The sequence below is a fragment of the Numida meleagris genome, chromosome 1 (assembly GCF_002078875.1).
Source record: "Numida meleagris isolate 19003 breed g44 Domestic line chromosome 1, NumMel1.0, whole genome shotgun sequence".
Classification (NCBI taxonomy): Eukaryota; Metazoa; Chordata; class Aves; order Galliformes; family Numididae; genus Numida; species Numida meleagris.
The window spans coordinates 123,262,694-123,279,966 of NC_034409.1; the positions used below are offsets into that span (position 1 = coordinate 123,262,694).

General features: G+C 38.7%; 1 long non-coding RNA gene across 1 annotated transcript; it reads left to right on the forward strand.

Annotated features, from left to right (window-relative positions):
* LOC110392769 lies at window positions 502–16,176 on the forward strand. Its single transcript, XR_002434605.1, has 4 exons — window positions 502–584; window positions 2,346–2,416; window positions 2,836–3,056; window positions 15,851–16,176. It is a non-coding gene; the product is annotated as an uncharacterized LOC110392769 (long non-coding RNA).

Consider the following 17,273-nt stretch of genomic DNA (forward strand, 5'->3'; position numbering starts at 1 on the left):
ATTGTTAAGCATATTCCTGAACAGCATTTTCTCAACTGAGCAGTGGTCCACCATTCTGATTTTAACACTCTCTCTTCAACAGCTCTAGTTTTGGGATGTGTGCTCCTTTATCTTTTTTTTTGTAAATTGCCTCTTCTAACATTGTTTTCATTCATATACACTTAACACAGGTCAGTGTATGATTGTTATATTTACTCTTGGACTATCTGTACCTAAGGAAAACACAAGAAAACCATTGTGGGTAATACTTGGTCTGCATTTAGATGAACATGTTTCATGAAATAGCTACTCTGTAACAGCCATACAGATAAGTTTGAGTGGGCATGCAGAGCTTTCAAATCATTGCAGCCTTCAAAACACAGTTGCAGTGTGTAGCGGAAATGCTAAGTCAGGGCTTGAACCAGGGATTGAGCACCTGGTGGGAAGGCAGGGCCAACCCAGGGGAGCTCAGGTGCATGCAATGAACCTGAGTGACCAGAAGAGGTGGAGCCAGGACCCACCCCTTCCCAGACCTCGTTTAAGAGTTGACAGGGGAGGCTAGTGTATCTTGTTGGAGATCTCTGCCTACCTGAGGCTTTCCCAGGGTAGGTAGATTCTTTCCTTTGTTTCTGTGTCTATGGCTACTGCGTTTGAGCGTATCCTCACTTGCTGCAGCCCGAGGACTTTGCTACTCTGCTGTCGTTTCTGTGTTTTCCATCATGTTACAAAATGTAATAATTTTTTGTGGTAATTCAAAGGAAGCACCATCAGCAAAACATCCAGCAACAGTCCCGCAGGACCTGAATAGAAGAACTTACATCAAGGACTTGAAATACCTCCCAAAAAGTAAATAGGAACCATTAAGGCAAATCATAGCGCAGATGTACAAGCAATCATAACACTCCTTATCTGGATTGATAAGATTAAAGAAAAACCTTCTAATTAATAATCTAGCTTCTTGAACTCATTAGAATGTCATTAGACAGAAATAAATGCAGTTTATGAAATTCACAGGCACTATGCAGAACCTAAACAAGCTTCCAACCTTGAAAGAAAAAGACAAAACCCACTACCAAAGATTTACAAAATACTTTTAATATTTGGTACTGAACTTTATCTCAAGTTTCTCTCAGGTTCTGATGGCAACTTTTGTGAAGTGCCTTTTGATAGAGCTAATATTGCTTCAGGAATGTGATAAATTGGCAGGTTGAGGAGTAGGCAAGCAAAGGTGAAGTGACTCATACGCTAGCTTTAATTATTCTGTCCACAACAATAACGATGCTTTTCTCATAGAATAGCTCTGCTCACAGTTGCACAGATACCCTTCACTTAGAGTCATTATTTTTATCAATGTTGTCTGAGAATAACATTAATATCAGATACTACCTTTGATGGAAATGTCTTCGCAACAGTGTGAAAGGCCACATCTTTTATTCAGGAAGATGAACAGAAATACTTTAAAATTTGTATGTGACACAGAGTGCATATAGAGGTTCTTTATCCAACTCATGAAGTTATTCCTGTGTTTTCAGCTATGATTTTGTCAGTGTAATTAATTGTGTCACTCTTAGCCATCTCTGTGTATGGCTGTCAGGTCAACTCAGTTGATAAGCTATTCTGAACAAGAGTTACTTGAAATTAACTTTTTACAGCACCTGTTAAAATGGTTACTTTATATTAATAGCAGATTCTGGGCACTCTGTCAACAAAAATAAATTATACCACTATTAAATACAGCCCAGAAAATTACTTCAGTTTCTTCTATGCTGGGTTAGTTTTACATAGAGCAAATATTATGTTGTGACTTGGCAAAATTCTGGCTAGCTTCTGTCTAGAATGTATTGTATTAAGAAACTTATTATATTACACTACTTTCCTTATGTCAATAACCACACGGAATAAGCATTGTCTTATAGATGTTTTTGATGTGTGGTCCATTTAGTGTATTTCTCATTCTACGAGTATAACTAGGATATTTAACCTATTGATACCGTTTGTTTCTTGTTTTTTGACAAAACCCACATAATTCTGTATTTTAAAAAATCATGGGAAAGTACTGCTTAAATATTTGAGGATCCATGGTTTTGGAGGCATTGCTTTAATCCCCACAAAAGTTATTTAATAAAAACGGATTTTTGTGTCGAATAGACATTGGAAAAAATATGTTTTTTTTACATTCGCATGTAGAAATGTCCTTACAGTAACAACTACCAAATCTTCTTCTTAAATAATAAAAGCTTGATAAAGTTCACTGCTGGTTAATGATGTTTTCCTCTGTCTAATTTTATGCTCAATGCCAGATGTTCATAGTGTAATCAAGTATGCCCCTTCCTTACTTCTATAAATATCCTTGTTCTTCCCTGTAGCGTGCCACCAGTATTATACCAGATGTGAGTTTGACATGATGTCCTCTAAGATGCATATTTTACTGTTCAAGGTAACGTAAACCTTATTCTCTGAATACCTACCCACTCCCTTAACGTTTTTTTTTTCACTCCGACTAATGCTATTGAAGTTGATGGAACTTAAGGGCTCATAAATCTCTGGTTGGTCAAATGTACGGGCTGAATATAATAATCAGTAACTGATTATTTAAAAAGTGGTACTGGGCCAGTAGCACTGGTTTGCTGGAAAAGTTATATTGTCTTTTATCGAGGCACAGCTGGTAAATATCAAAATACCGAAGGCCTAATGCACTACTGTGTTACACTGGGTTTATGTCAAAGAAACCCTATATGCTTAAGTGGGGGGCTTCATAGGCCCAAGGGGCTGAAGGTCAAATTCCGACTCTACCGAGCCCTTCCCCTCTTAAACCCAACTATTTTAACATATTTAGTGATTTATTTCCTGTTGCAGTGTCCTGCCACCTTTGAAGTCATCTCAAGCACCTAGGAGGAACTGAAATCTCATTTACTCAAAAGAGAAATTAATCTTAGGCTTCCAGTTTCTAGCACTCTGATGATCCTTAGTAGATGATGGGAAGCTGGAGTAGAGAGAAAAAGAATGATTCCTTCTTTATGAAGACAGAGGACGTCCTGCCCCCGCTTTTAAGAACAAGGGTCTAGACAGATATTTTGGTAAGATGGTTTTGGATTGTGGATCTTAGATGAACAAAAAATGATTCATGATTGCCGCATCCAGATATCAGAAAATGTGGGATTTAAAAACAAGTCTTTACTTCAGTTTTTCCTACTGATGTCTGTGTGCTCTCCTAAAACTGCTCTTCCATCAGCCTCCCTAGCACCCATGTGCCCTATTTTTGTGGTGCCCATACCTCCAGATGTAACGTGTAGCATGTGAGCAGCATCTATCTGTAGTTACACCATGGTATCAAACTTGCTGAACAGATTTTACGTGGTCTCATATTGGTGAATTCCTGAATTCTATACAGGTATTCTCATTTTTAGAAAATGGGCTTGTTCCCCAGATCTATCACGCCCTTTCATGCGTACCAATTTTTGTTGGACAGGTCTGTATTTTCCAGGAAGGGAAAGAAGTCACATTATTTTGTGGCATTTATTGTATCAGTGACTTTTAACTTATCTCCTTTCTTCTTCATTTTGATTTCCAGATATTCCTCATTCTCCCTTTGGGCAATTCCTATCACAAACAAAATTATAGGTATATATGGCTTATACCACAGTATTCTGAAGTGTAGCAAAATGTCACTGGCTGCAGTTACTGTTATGTGGAGCCTTTCCCAAGGTTACAGATCTGTCAGTCCTAACTGATGTAAATCCTATCCAGTCATTGCCCCACTGCAGTTAACAGAGGTAATGTTTGCTCGTCTGAGCTCACTATTGTATGTGTTTTATAGCCCCATGAGCATCATTTCCAGGCTTTCCTCAAGTATATCTACAGGAAAGAAGGGGACAGACTCTTTAGGAGTGTCTATGGTGATAGAACACGAGGAAATGGCTTCAAGCTTAAAGAGGGTAGTTTTAGATTGGACATAAGGAAAAAGTGTTTTACAGTGAGGGTGGTGAGGCACAGGAACAGGTTGCCCAGAGATGTGGTTGATGCCCCATCCCTGGAGATTTTCAAGTCAAGGCTGGATAAGGCCCTGGGCAACCTGATCTAGCTGCACATGTCCCTGTTCGTTGCTGGGGAGCTGGACTAGATAACCTTTAAATGTCCCTTCCAAATCTAATGACTCTGTGATTCTAAGATATCTCTCCAAAATATGTATACCCCATTCAACAAATATTGTTCTGACTTGTACCTCATCCTAGGTTTTGCATAGTCCCACAGTGAAGACAATCTGAAAAGAGATTTGGGACTGAGTTTACCTAACTAACATAGAAAAGTAATTTGGCAGTTGAGGCTCCATGGAAAATGATGTAGGTAGGAAAAAAAAAACGTCTGATTCATAATGAATGTGTTTGAAATCCTCATGAGCCTGGGTACTTACTGATGAGCCCAGCAACCAATGTATCTTATTATGAAAAAGTTTCCTTATTTTTTTTTCCAGTATGTGTTTTTAAACATCAACAAGCAATATTGCAAATGATCAATGGCAGATAGTCTTATCAGGTCACAACAGATTAAGTTATATTTTACAACATAAATTATCATTTAAATGTTATTAAGTAGTGTTAGCTCTATGGTAACAAGAAATGGCACATACTGTATGAACAGATAAGCCTGCTCTTCCTGTGCCTGTATCTGGGGTGCTGTGCTGAGCTGATTCTCAAAGGGAAAAGGATATGATTACTAAGATAAAACAAAATCGCACATTACAGTCATTATGGGAAAGAGGGGGAGAGAATGTTAAATGTATTAAACTGCAGGAGGTTAAAACAGTGTGTGCCAAAATCTCTGAACATGTCAAGATTAATAACAGCTGGAAGCTCAAACAGAGCTGACTCTCCATTCCTAATGCACAGTTCAGCATTTAAGGTGCCAGGATGCTGAGCTTATTTCTGATTTATCAAGCTTTCTCTTTCTACCCCAACACCCCTCCCACGTAATGGCTATCACTGATGATAAAGAGAGTACACAGATGCTAGATAATAAATTTATTTCTTACCTCTGCCGCGTGCAAGAAACAATGTTTCAGTACACCAGATTATACCTTCAAACTCTCAAGGTGTAACTAAGGGATAGCAATTAAGGATAAATCAATTTAAAAAATCCCAATCTAAGGGCAACCCTTAATGATATAAAAATCCAAAATCAATCTCAGTAATGAGATCAGAAAACATAACAAGCGCGAGGCTTCCAAATAAATACACAGTGCTTTTGAACAAAACCTCTCGCAGTAAGATCAGAAGGCAAGTCCTTTAGAACCATGCGGTGTAAAATCTGAGTAAAGTGACATATGAGTGACACTGACTGATTGCAATTCAAGCTGCATTTGAAGTCAAGACCTTCACCGCTAAAATATATGCATATCCTACTCAAAATAGTCAAGTTCTGCTAATGAGCGTGATGGTATGTTTTCATCTTTTGACAGCCAGAAGAGCCCTTCCTTTGATCATGTTTATACACCTCTTATATGGATAAGGCAGCCTATTCTAAGCATTTAGAGGCCTCCAGTGATAAGTTAAAGAGCAAATTTTTATGAAAAAATGCTTGCTTGCATTATGAATTCTAAAAGCATGAACTAAAAGAAATACCATCCATAGATGCTGTGCGTTAAGGTCTTTTAGTGGATGTATGCTAGAAGAGAGCAAAACCTTCAGTCTTCTGACTGGGTTTCTTAGATCTTCCTTCTACCAATTGCACTGCCAGTGCAAGTTAGTGCTACAGTTCCTTGCGCTAGATATGAGTGCCCAAAGATAAGAAGCAGGGAGAGCTGGAGCATTTCTCCTGGTGGGAAAGATTGAGGGGTTGGGCTTGTTTGGTCTGGAGAGGGGAAGACTCTGGAGAGACCTCATTGTGGCCTTCAGGTACTTGAAGAGAGCTTATAAGTAGGAGGGAGACTGACTTTTTACAGGGTCTAATAGTGATAGGACAAGGGAGAATGGCTTTAAACTAATAGAGGGGAAATTTAGGTTGGATGTTGTAAAGATATTCTTAACTCAGGGTGTGGTAAGGCACTGGAATGGGCGGCCCAGAGGGGCTGTGGGTACTCCATTCCTGGAGGCATTCAAGGCCAGGTTGGATAGGGCCCTGACAGCTGATCTGATCGGGGGCAACCCTGCCCATAGCAGTGGGGTTGGAGCTCAATAGTCTTTAAGATCCCTTCCAATCTAAGCCATTCTATGACTCTGTGATATTAGTTTCTGATAATGTAGTAGCCTTCTAGTGAACAGTATTTTTTTTACATAAAATCCCAATTATTTTGATGTTATATTTATTCTACAACAGAAATACTGAATAACTTCTTTCACAGTCACAAGGCAAAACATCTTATCCCAAGATGAGGTGGTAGGTACGCAACAGATATAGGAAAGTACCCTAATGTCTAACACCATCAGTCCGTGGTTCCGGGATAGTCTTAAATGGATATTGTTTTGGAGTCAGCCTTAACTGGACCTGAAGAGTACAATTTAGTAGTGAGAAATTATGAAAACAGAGAAATCTCCAAATTCTAGCCCTCCATGTGCATGAGTAACTACCATAAAATTGCTGAGACAGCACATGTAATATGGGGTTTTGTAACATGAATGCTATGTTTCATTTTACAAGGAATGACACAGGGTTAATCTAATTGTGCATGGGCCAAGCAGTCATCAGCATTCAATTTCTATGATGTGGGATGTAAGACTTTCTATCTTTTCTGCATCCATTTAATTCAGTTAGACGTAATGGGAGCTATATATGGTTACCCTAGTGAGAACAAATCCTGTGAATTATTCTGGAATAAAGACAGTAAAAGAAAGATGAGGTTTTTCCCACAAGACAAGCCAGATACTTAAGAGTTTTCTTTAAACCAGATTACATTTTCTAATGAAGCACAACACAAAGCCAGAGCCAACACAAAATAAGCTCCAAATCTGGAGCTGAAACTGTGAGTAATTAACATCTGGACAGAGTGCAGCTGATCAGACTTGTTTGCCATCAGGACACCACCATCTCAGTTGAAACAGGATGGCATGGGTAGACTGGGTCTAAGGCTAACAGAGAGCTACTAGAGATGCATGTCAATTCAAAACAAAGTCAGCCTATGACACTGTTTTAAGGCTTGGCTATGACTTCTAAGTCAGAGAGAAGGTCTCTGTTTGGTGGTGGGCCTGGGCTGCTCTGAGAAGGAAGGCTTCAGAGTGTGTTGCTGCAGACAGGGGCACTGCTTGTGCACTGGAAGTGCTCTGGCAGTGGGGAGAGAGGAAGAGCTGTTCAGTGGTGAAAAGTTTCAATTGATCTGAATTTCTAGCACACCACAATCTCTGGCACAGGTGTGAGGTGCCAGGGATGAGGCAATGATAGTACAAACTACAACGAACACAGTGGTGCCTGTTGAAAGCTGATTCCTCACTTGCACAGGTTATGTGTTCATTAGAGGAACCAGTGGAACTATTTGTGTGAATCAGTGGGTGAACATGCTCAGGAAACTGAGAACTGCAATGGCAATTAAACATAACTTCTTACATGGATCTCTGTCACTATGTGCTCCAAGGGCCTTTCTAGATTTACTTTTTTACAACTGTGTTACTTACACCTCCCATTTGGAAGGTGGACTGGGAGGTTGGTATTTCCTCAGTCAGACTCATTCCACGTTGTCCCAGCAAGACATGATGGAGAAAATCCAGGAAAAACCTAAGTATAAAAGTGCAAGGTATGCTTGGGGGGGGAAAGAGGGAAGGTTCAACATCATTTGCTGTTACTCCATTATTTCTAGCAGGTCAAGACATAAAAAAAAAATCTTGCTTCCTACCTTGATAAACCATTACTAATAGGTCAGGAGTCAGCTGCTTCCTTTATTGGCACCAGGAGCTTAAATGTCAGTGATTAAATGTTTCCATGGAGATCCCCTGAGCTTCACTAATGTGGGCATGTTATTTACACCCACACTGTTGAAGAAATGATAATGACAGAGCTTTTTGTTGTGCCCTGGCGTATCTGAAGCAAGCAGTGCAGCTGGACTATGAAATGGCATCTCAGAGCACAGAGCCAGATCTCAGGGATGTGAAGAACACCTGTTCATCCGAGTTTCGGAAATGGCTCCTGCTGGAAAGAAGCAGCCAGCTTTGTTATGTTATGCTCTGGACAGATGACTCCAGTGCAGGGGGACTGACACAGCTGCTAAGTATTAACAAATGAATCCTTTTAGGAGGCTGAAGTAGGTAGTACATCAACTGTGTGACCTACATAGACTGTGCATGGTTTAGTTGTTAATTTATTTCAGCTGGGAAAAGAGCAGATAAATTCATGATCAGAGGAGTGGGGAATATCTTGTTTGTTCCAAATTGGTTCAGCCTGGTCCAAGCTGATTATCTCACAGGGGAGTCACTACAGAGTGACTTTCTCCATTAGTATTAATCACTGAAGTGTGAAAATTGGTGTTATTTTGATGAATTGTTCTACCATTCAAAGAAAACTCACTTCTACTCCTTTCCACCAACATTCAAGTTGCCAAGTAGTGATGATGCTGTTGTGAGTTTTGATGTCACACATGTAGTATATGTATAATATGTCCTCAAATCTTTATTTTCTATACATAATGGTGTAGGAAGGAAACATTTTAAAGCAAAAAAGAAAGAAGTGCTATGGGACTTGTGACAGCACCTTCTGTAGCCTGAACAGCAATGTATGAGCAGCTGCCGAAGTAATTTGTTAGGTTATCCAGTCAAAGAATTTGGTATATGATGACCTGACAAAATATACAACTGTATGGTTTTAAGCAGTACAAGGACGTTTACTGTTAACTAATAATAAATTATACAATTTTCATTAAAGAGAGCTTCATAGTGAAAATTACCCTTTAGTACTGATTGTTGTGTAATCAGTGGGGATAAGGTAGGTTCTTCCTTGGCCATTGTTTTCTTCTTGAGATGCAAAATACAATGATGCAAAATACAATACAAAGTACAGTTAACAAATGACAGAGATGCCTGAAGTTCACATCTACTCAAACTAGATTTGTCATGAGCAACTCAAAGTCCCATCTTCTCCACTAGAACTGGACTCCATATGAAGCGACTTGGCCCCAGAGCACATAGCCATCTCCCACCCCAGGATTTGTTGGCTTATACTGTGGTGCTTTTCTGCAGTTGCAAAAAGGACTAGATAAAAGACTTACCCCTTCCTTCCCAGACACCTTCTCCAAGCTCTACGCAAATTAGGATTGGGTTTTTTTTTGAGAGGTAGGCTAAGGATTTCCAGCTAAGCATAAGCAGGGCCGAAGAACAGAGCAGTACCTGCTGGAGCTCTGGAAGCTGGAAGATGTCTGAGCTCTGAGTGCCGGATGCTCAGCAAGACACTTTTGTGCTGAGTTTTATTTTGATTAGAGAAGAGGCTGAATCTAGACCTGTCTCTTTCCTGAACAGCTGGGTTGTGGCCATATTTTTGTAATATTGTTCCTGGAAGTGTGATTCTGTATGATGGCATTTCTGGGAAGGTAGCATAGCACTATTAACTCTGATTTAGTGTACAGCTTAAATTAAATCCTTCCTGGAAGTGTGGTTGATCCATAGGAAAATGCAAAAAATCTCTCGTATCAAATCTGATGGAAAAATTTTTTTCAAGAGAAACAATGCGTGTGAGGGCAATCATTTGAATGTAGTGGAAACTCTATGGGCAAATTCATTAAGAAACAGACTTGGCTTGGTTGTTGCTCATCTTGCTTAGAATTCATCATACCTGCTCTACCAGACTTTGAACAAACATGGCAGAAAAAGATCAGTTAGGTTCGTAGTGAATTTAAGAAGAGGATTCTTCTGTCATTGATGAGGCTAATGAACTTACCAGATATGAAGTGGATTTTTGACATGGGCATTCTTTTCAATGCAGAACTGGAAAAAGATTTGGCTTATTAAACGTTGAATAAAAAAAAAAAAAGCAAATTTTTAAAAAGAAACGTAACAATAGGATATCTCTGAAATCTCTGAATATTTTAAATAGAATGCTGAGCTTTTTTCTTCTTGGTCACTAACTTTATTCTGATACAGATTAGGAAGAAGAGGAAGTTGCTCTCACATCACGTTTTTAAATGGAGGTATCTCTCTCAGCCTAGAAATTTACGGGCTGTAGCCCACAAGTATAAAGGGGATATTGATTGCTCAGATCAGTTATCACGCAGAGCAGAAGTCTCACTATGGAGAAAACTTACTGAATGGATGAGAACCCAGTGAATCTATGAGACGCAAGCTTAAGCCGTAAAAATCTTATTCAGCACTTTGGGGAAATCTATAGCATTCTTTCTAAGTTGTTCTTTTGCTGAGGTTGTTGACCCTTTTCAACTCAGCTGAATCTGTTCCAGCTAACCAGGTAGTTCACATGTGCTTTGTAATGTGATCTGCAGAAACCTAAAGAACAAGGAATCACTTAATCTAACAACAGTCAAATCACTTTTGATCTATCCTGGTGAGAGATCAGTCATGCCATATAAGCAGAGACCACACAGTGTCTCCTTTCAGAATTAGTTCAGGTTCAGCCAGGTAATTAGTTTATGGCTTATAAATAAAAAGTGCTGCTTAATGTACTCTGATGTACCTGAGATACGTACCACAGCTCCAGAATTGTGAGTACTGAATATGAAGAAGGATGTAAAGGCCATGTTTCCATGATGGGTTTTACTGTGACTCTGAAGAATGGCATTCTTTATGTTTTAAAAATAATTCAATTTATTTTTCAGTCAAAGAGCTATATTCCCTTTTGTGATGAACTCCAGGCCCTAGGTCTTGCGAATTCTTGAATTTCCTTCTTGCCTCATCTATCCCTTCACTCACACCTACACCTTTACGTTCATTTAAATGACTGCCAGAGGTGTGAATGACATGTAAATATCTTGACTGACTTTTATAAAGATTAAAGGTAAAGAATCGAGTGCAGGAGGAGAAAGAGATGTGACAGATAGGTGAAGCTTAGGAACCGAATACCAGGGTCCTGACCATGTCCCTGGGCACAGGACCTGGCCTTTGAAACTGCCAATGAATTTTCATGAAGTACAGGAAGAGATGCTGAGCCATTACCCCCACAGAAAGGATGATTACAAATTCTCAGGGAGACATTTGGATCTCTCATTTGGCAGGAGAACATGAATTCCCTCCACTCATCTCTCAGACAAATAGTCTAATTACCATGCAGCTTGGGAAAAAGTTTTGATCACTGCTACTGATTTTTTTTTTCATTGTGGAAGTCATAGCATCCACCTAACATGGGTACTCTAGAATATAGGTTCTTTCGCTTCTCCAGATAAAAAAGGCAAAAAGAAGTAATCTTACATTGTTGCTTGGGATTTAACATCTTTTTCATTTATTCACATTTTCTTTAGGCTGCTTCTTGCTTTTCTATGTTAGTGCTATATACCCTATTAGAGACCCACTGGAATTGCTCCAAATCTTCAGTGTAATATTTTATATCATACTTTGCTTTATGTTGTACTTCTGTCAATATGGTAAGGTTTATTACTGTGCCAGATTGCATCCTGAGCTGCGAAGCACTGTCTATTTGTTTTATATTTCTAATGCGGAGGGAAGGATTGTAACTGTTGATCCATGTCTTGAGATACATAAAAATCTAACACTTCAAATAAACCCACAAGTTTTACAGAATGAACTCTGAAATTCAGCAAGTTTCAAAACAGAGCAAGTCATTAGTATACCTAGCTCAATAATCTGCTGCAGCTAATGTCTGATAGCAAAGAGAAATGAACTATTCTTTCCCATCATCCTCTCTTAAGTGTATCCTTTCTTCCTTACTAGATGAGGTGATTTAGTTTATTTTAAGCTCTGTATTATCTTGTTTTGATCTGTGAGGCAACAGGTTTTATCTGGGCCTTGGAAGAAAGTAGGGTGATGGCATGTTCAGAAAGTTACGGGGCTTAACATAGTAATTACAGAAATGTTGTTGTACACATGCACACATAGAAAAGCTTTTAAATTATTTGCTTCCACTACCTTATACATTAACAATTTTCCAGTCAATAGGAACATAAGAACAAAATGGTATTAACTCTCTGATTTAAAGTGAGCTTTCTCTTTGATCTGATGCAGTGTTGTCACTTCATTGCTGCATTAAAATAAAGTCTGTCCTGACGTCTTGGCAAATAAATTTGAAATAACGTGAGAATGAGTAGCACTACCTTTTAGCTGCAGAATGTTTTTCAGAGTAGCTGGAATAACACACAGGACTATCAGTAAACATGCATTTTGTGTTCTTCAGACCTTCCCTATTTTAATGTGGCAGTCTTTCACTTTTAAAGATTAGGGAAATGGGCAAGCAGCACACTTGAGTCTTCCATCCAGTAGAATGAATATTTTACCAGTGCTTCTCATTTCCTCACCCTGCTCTTACACTTGCTTGTGTTACTTTGCCTTGCTCTTACACCAAGCTCAGTGCTGTGTTTTGCATCATTCTTGTGCAGGAGAGCTGTGCTGATGTTCAGAGTATTGTGAGCTGGGGCTCACAGATTCTCAAGTCTAGTCTGTGTTCCAAAGGGCTCACGAATACACAAGAGATGATAAGAGGCTGAAACAATCAGTCCATAATATTCTGTGGAAATAAATTCATGTACAGTTAACAAGCTCCTTAGGTTCATTACTAATGCTACTCTATAGGAGGAGGTAAAGAAGAAAATTGTTCGAGTTCTGTGACAAATCTGCAGTCACTGCCACTTTCTTTGGTATGTGTCCATACAGATGCGTGTGGGTACATGCAAGTTCCTCTCTGAGAGTGACACAGCTAGATAAGAATAAACAGTAACTGAATAGAGTCTGTGTCTTGCAGAGTATGCTTGGACCTGTCTGCATACCTATCTCTGTAAATGTGCCCTTTGCTGGCCCTGAATTTATTCTGTTAATATTCTAAGTAGTACAAAGGTCAGCAATTTTTTTCTGTAGAAAATATTCTGTTCATCCCGGTGAGTCACCATGTTTTGTTTCTGAGTATCATGAACAGAATTTGATAGTTGCTTTCAGAAGAGCATGTGCTGCAACCTGTCAGTCCTGCAACGCTCCTCAATGCCAAGGTTTATGGCAGGCAACTCCCATTCCCCCTCTTCCCCATATCCCTGCTCATCCAGACATGCAGGAGTTAATACACCTAGCACAACAGAAAACTCTCCAAACAAACCTTACAGCCTCTTGCTATCACTGTTTGCCTGATGTTACATGTCATAAAGATCACGCTGTCTTGTAAAGCTTACTTTCAAGTATTTTATTGACATGACATCGACGTGAATAATATTGTTGTGAGTTTTATGAACTGCTTATGTATGTAGTTTATGCTCGGAAGTTGTACCACTCTAAAATAAACCTGCAGAAAACTTTCTCTTCCCCTCGCTCCCTCTCTCTCCATCTTTCAACAGCAATTAACACATAAAACTTAGTCTTAAATTAAGATTTCTTTTCCTCAGGGGTCTTCTATGAATAAATCATAGTTATTTAGGTACTGTATATATCCATCTTCTGCTGCGATATATAAATGACAATGTAACTATTATCTGATTAATGTATTAGTTCCAAATACCTTGTTTTTCTTAAAAATAAATGTATAATTTGAATTCTTGGTAGATTTTTACATATACTGCTTACAGCAGGCTTTGACTTTTGAGTATCTCTTTTTGTTACATCTCTCTGTTGTAAATTGATATTTGATAATGCTAAGGTAATTGCACAATTTGACATCCAGCATTGTTCAGAAGTTCTGTCAAGACCCTCACTGAGAGGGCTATTTAATCAGAGAAAATGTATTTAATTTTTTTTTTTCAGTTTCATAGTTTAATTTTTTCAGCTGTTTCTGAGTGTGGCCATGAGACTGCCTATCATCTGCTGTGATGTGGTGGGAGTTCCTCTCTTAGTCAAGCTGCACAGACTTACTCCAATTAAAATCTGCAAATAAAAACTGTGCAGTTTGGCACTGTGTGCCTAGAATGTTTCATTGCTGGGTCCAGAAATAAGCGCTGTGGTAGTGTCTGGGAGGCTGCCTAGTTCCCAGAAATCTAAACAGCAGTCTGTAATAAAGAGATTGTTTCGGCTGTGTACAATGATTATTCATCAGCTTTTTGGATTCATGTACTTGAATTTGTTAGAGCCATTTGAACGTGAATATATTTGACAGCAATATTCTACTGAAATTATGGGAATTTAGAAACCATGTTGATTTCATCTGATATTTTTTCCAGTGGAAAGACATTGAGAAAAAAAAAAGATATATTATAAGAATTGAGGATATGCGTATATGTGGAGGAGGAGAGAGAGACAGAGAGAAAGGTTTTTTGGTTCAAGTTTTTATTTGAAATCATCCCATTAAAATCTTAAGTTTAAATTAAACTGGGTAGTCCCACCACAAATAAAAATAAAATCTCTGTAAAGAGAATTTTTCCTACAAAAAATTAATGTTTTTACATGTATGATTTTTTTTCTAAAGGAGCTCAGATGTGAAATGGGGAATCCAGGGTGAGAACAATGAGTTGTTCTCCATACCTCCCTAGTCACAGTGACAAGCTGGAGATGTCACTAGTTTTCTGGGCCGAGGTTTCAATTTCAGAGGGGATTCAAGGTAATCTTCGGGCATCTTCTGTGCTCCTATAGCAGACATGGAGTGAGGCTTCTGCCCTGATGGCCAGCTCCTCTGAGAGAATAGCATGTATGTGCCTTAAGCTTGTTGCGATTTTGTTTTTAATTGTTTCAGTTGTGGTAGTGTTGCTGTTTTAAGTCTTTGTTTTGGAACTAGTACAGTGTTACCTACCTACTAGCTTTTCCACATTTCTCTATTCTAATTTACTTGAGGATCTACCCATTCAAAAGCCCTGTACTTCAGGGCTGCTTCAAAAAGGAAATCAGTGATATTATTGACAGCACCCTTCCTTCACTGGCATGATTTAAAGGTGTTTGAGAGTATCCCTTAAAATGCCTTTTGATAGTTTGTTCTTGTTTTCTAGTTCTTATCCCTGAACACAAACATAATTGCCTGATGCTCTGTTTCCATTTGTATGTATTTCTGTTCAGCTTGCCATACAGACCGTGAAACGAAAGGTGCCAGCTGTCCCTTTCATTGAAGCAAAGCCCCAAGCATGGACTCACTGGCATTGCTCTGCAAATTTGCCTATTAATTCACATCACAATATGGGCCGGGAGAGTTGGCAACTAGACTTACAGAGTCTGGCTCAAAAACCAGGCAGCCACAGATCTTGCTTATTTGTCTGGTACATGTCTCAAAGCATTTTCATGCATGTGAGAAGTGTTATGGCTGGATTTACTTCACAATTTGATTGTGTTCATTGTTATTTTTAGGTTCATGTTACAGTAGGAGATTAACAAGTGTCCCAGATACGATGCTTTGGTTAAATACAGTCCCAGCCTATTTATATTTTATTTTAGATTTTCTTCTCAGATTCCTTCTAAATGACTGGGGAGGTTGTACCTCTTATCTGCTATGGTTTCATCATGTCTTTGCCTGAATATTTCCTAGAAGCAGCGGAACACTCACTGATGGTTTATATAGATATGCCTTTATATTGGTGGTGCTACTAATAGTTTTCTCTCACTTTTTTTTTTCACCCTGAACATTAGTATTTACTCTGCAATGTTCAACATGTAACAAGGCGGTTGGATTTCTCATACTATATAACTTGCCAAAGTCAGTCTTTCTGCACTGGAGTGTAGTATTCCTTCCACTTTTTGGTATTTGGTAGCACTAATCATTTTAGACCTGTGTTTCTGAATAGCTATGGTGTAATTTAGCCAAATTCTGATTTCTCTGACTTCAGCACTGTCTTTTGATTTTTCCGATCCCTCTCTTTCTTTTTCTTTCTAAATGTACACAGGTGCTACTAAGAACTAGGATCCAGGAGCACCAAGACGAGCAGCCAGACAGCCAGTCTGATGGAGCTCCCAGTCTGCCAAAAGCCTTTTGAGTCGGAGACTGCAGTCCTCAAACTGCTCTGCCCAGTACAATGTCTGAAAACCTCCCAGTCCTTCAGAATGTTTTGTCATTTTTATCAGCTTTACTGTAAGGATATGTGACATGCTGTCAGAAGACATACTACCAAAGTCTTGCTTCAGATTTTGCAGCTATTTGTGGAAACTTTCTTGTCCCATATCCAGTGTCATAAAGTTCATGTATTTAGTGTTAGTTTAAATATAGCAATGAATTTTAAGCCTAAACAGTTTCCATTGGTAGTCTGCTTTTAACTGTCTTTAAAAAGTTTTATCTATATAATTTTACTTTTTCCTGGGTTTTAGTTTTGCTTTCTTCTTTTCCACAATGCTGACAATGTCTCTGTCATCCTGTGCATTCACTGATGCCTCACTGCCTATTTGGCATGCTGCTTCCTATTTGTGTGCTGCTTTATCTTTGCATCTGGTGCTTCCCTGTGCTTTCCAAAACATTTATTTTTTTGTCATTTTGCACTGCATTAACACCATCCATTAACAGCCACAATCTCTGAATTGCATGTTTCCTTGATAGCTTGCAATAAGATTGCTTTGGTTTAAGTTTTGGCATAATGATATCTCTGTTATTTCAGTTATGGTACATGGAGAACACTCCATTTCAAGGCCAGATTCACCAGAAGTCATGTAGAAGATTCAGATGAATTTCTATTACTACTGATAGGCATCGAGATTGAGCTGTGTCTAACCTTGTTCCCTCATCAGGATTTTACCATTCTATCCCCATCTCTTTCCATTTGGCATATTCTCTGACCCACTTGTCCAAAGCATTTAGTTACTAGCAGGAAAACTAAATATAATCTCAGCTATGCTCCTGTAGCTCTGATTACTGTTGCTAGTCACAAATTATTTTTAGAACTATTAGATGTATGGGTCAGCCATTTTTTTTTCCAAAATCCCAACTGATTCAATGGTGTTTGTTGAAACAGTGTCTTTTTATTATCTCTCTCTTTTGGGAAATGTTTCTAGAATAGTTCTTGTTACTTGAGTCCTCTTGTTTGGACACAGGCATATCTAGCTGGTAGTAGAATATATGGCAAACTCTTCATAACATGACTATTACATCACTACATCTGTTTTCTTTTTGCTTTGATCTACAGCTTTAGTTGTTCATTAACTTTAACATTGTTAACTGAAGAATGTCCATTTGCAGTGGTTATTGCTTCCTCTTTTTGTCTGTGAGCAATATTAGTACGCTTTCAGGAAATGACTCACTTCAGACATCATGTTCAGGGAAAAGCACCAAAATAGAAGGAACCAAGGAATCATAGTACTCAGAGACATTCTTCTTCCCCC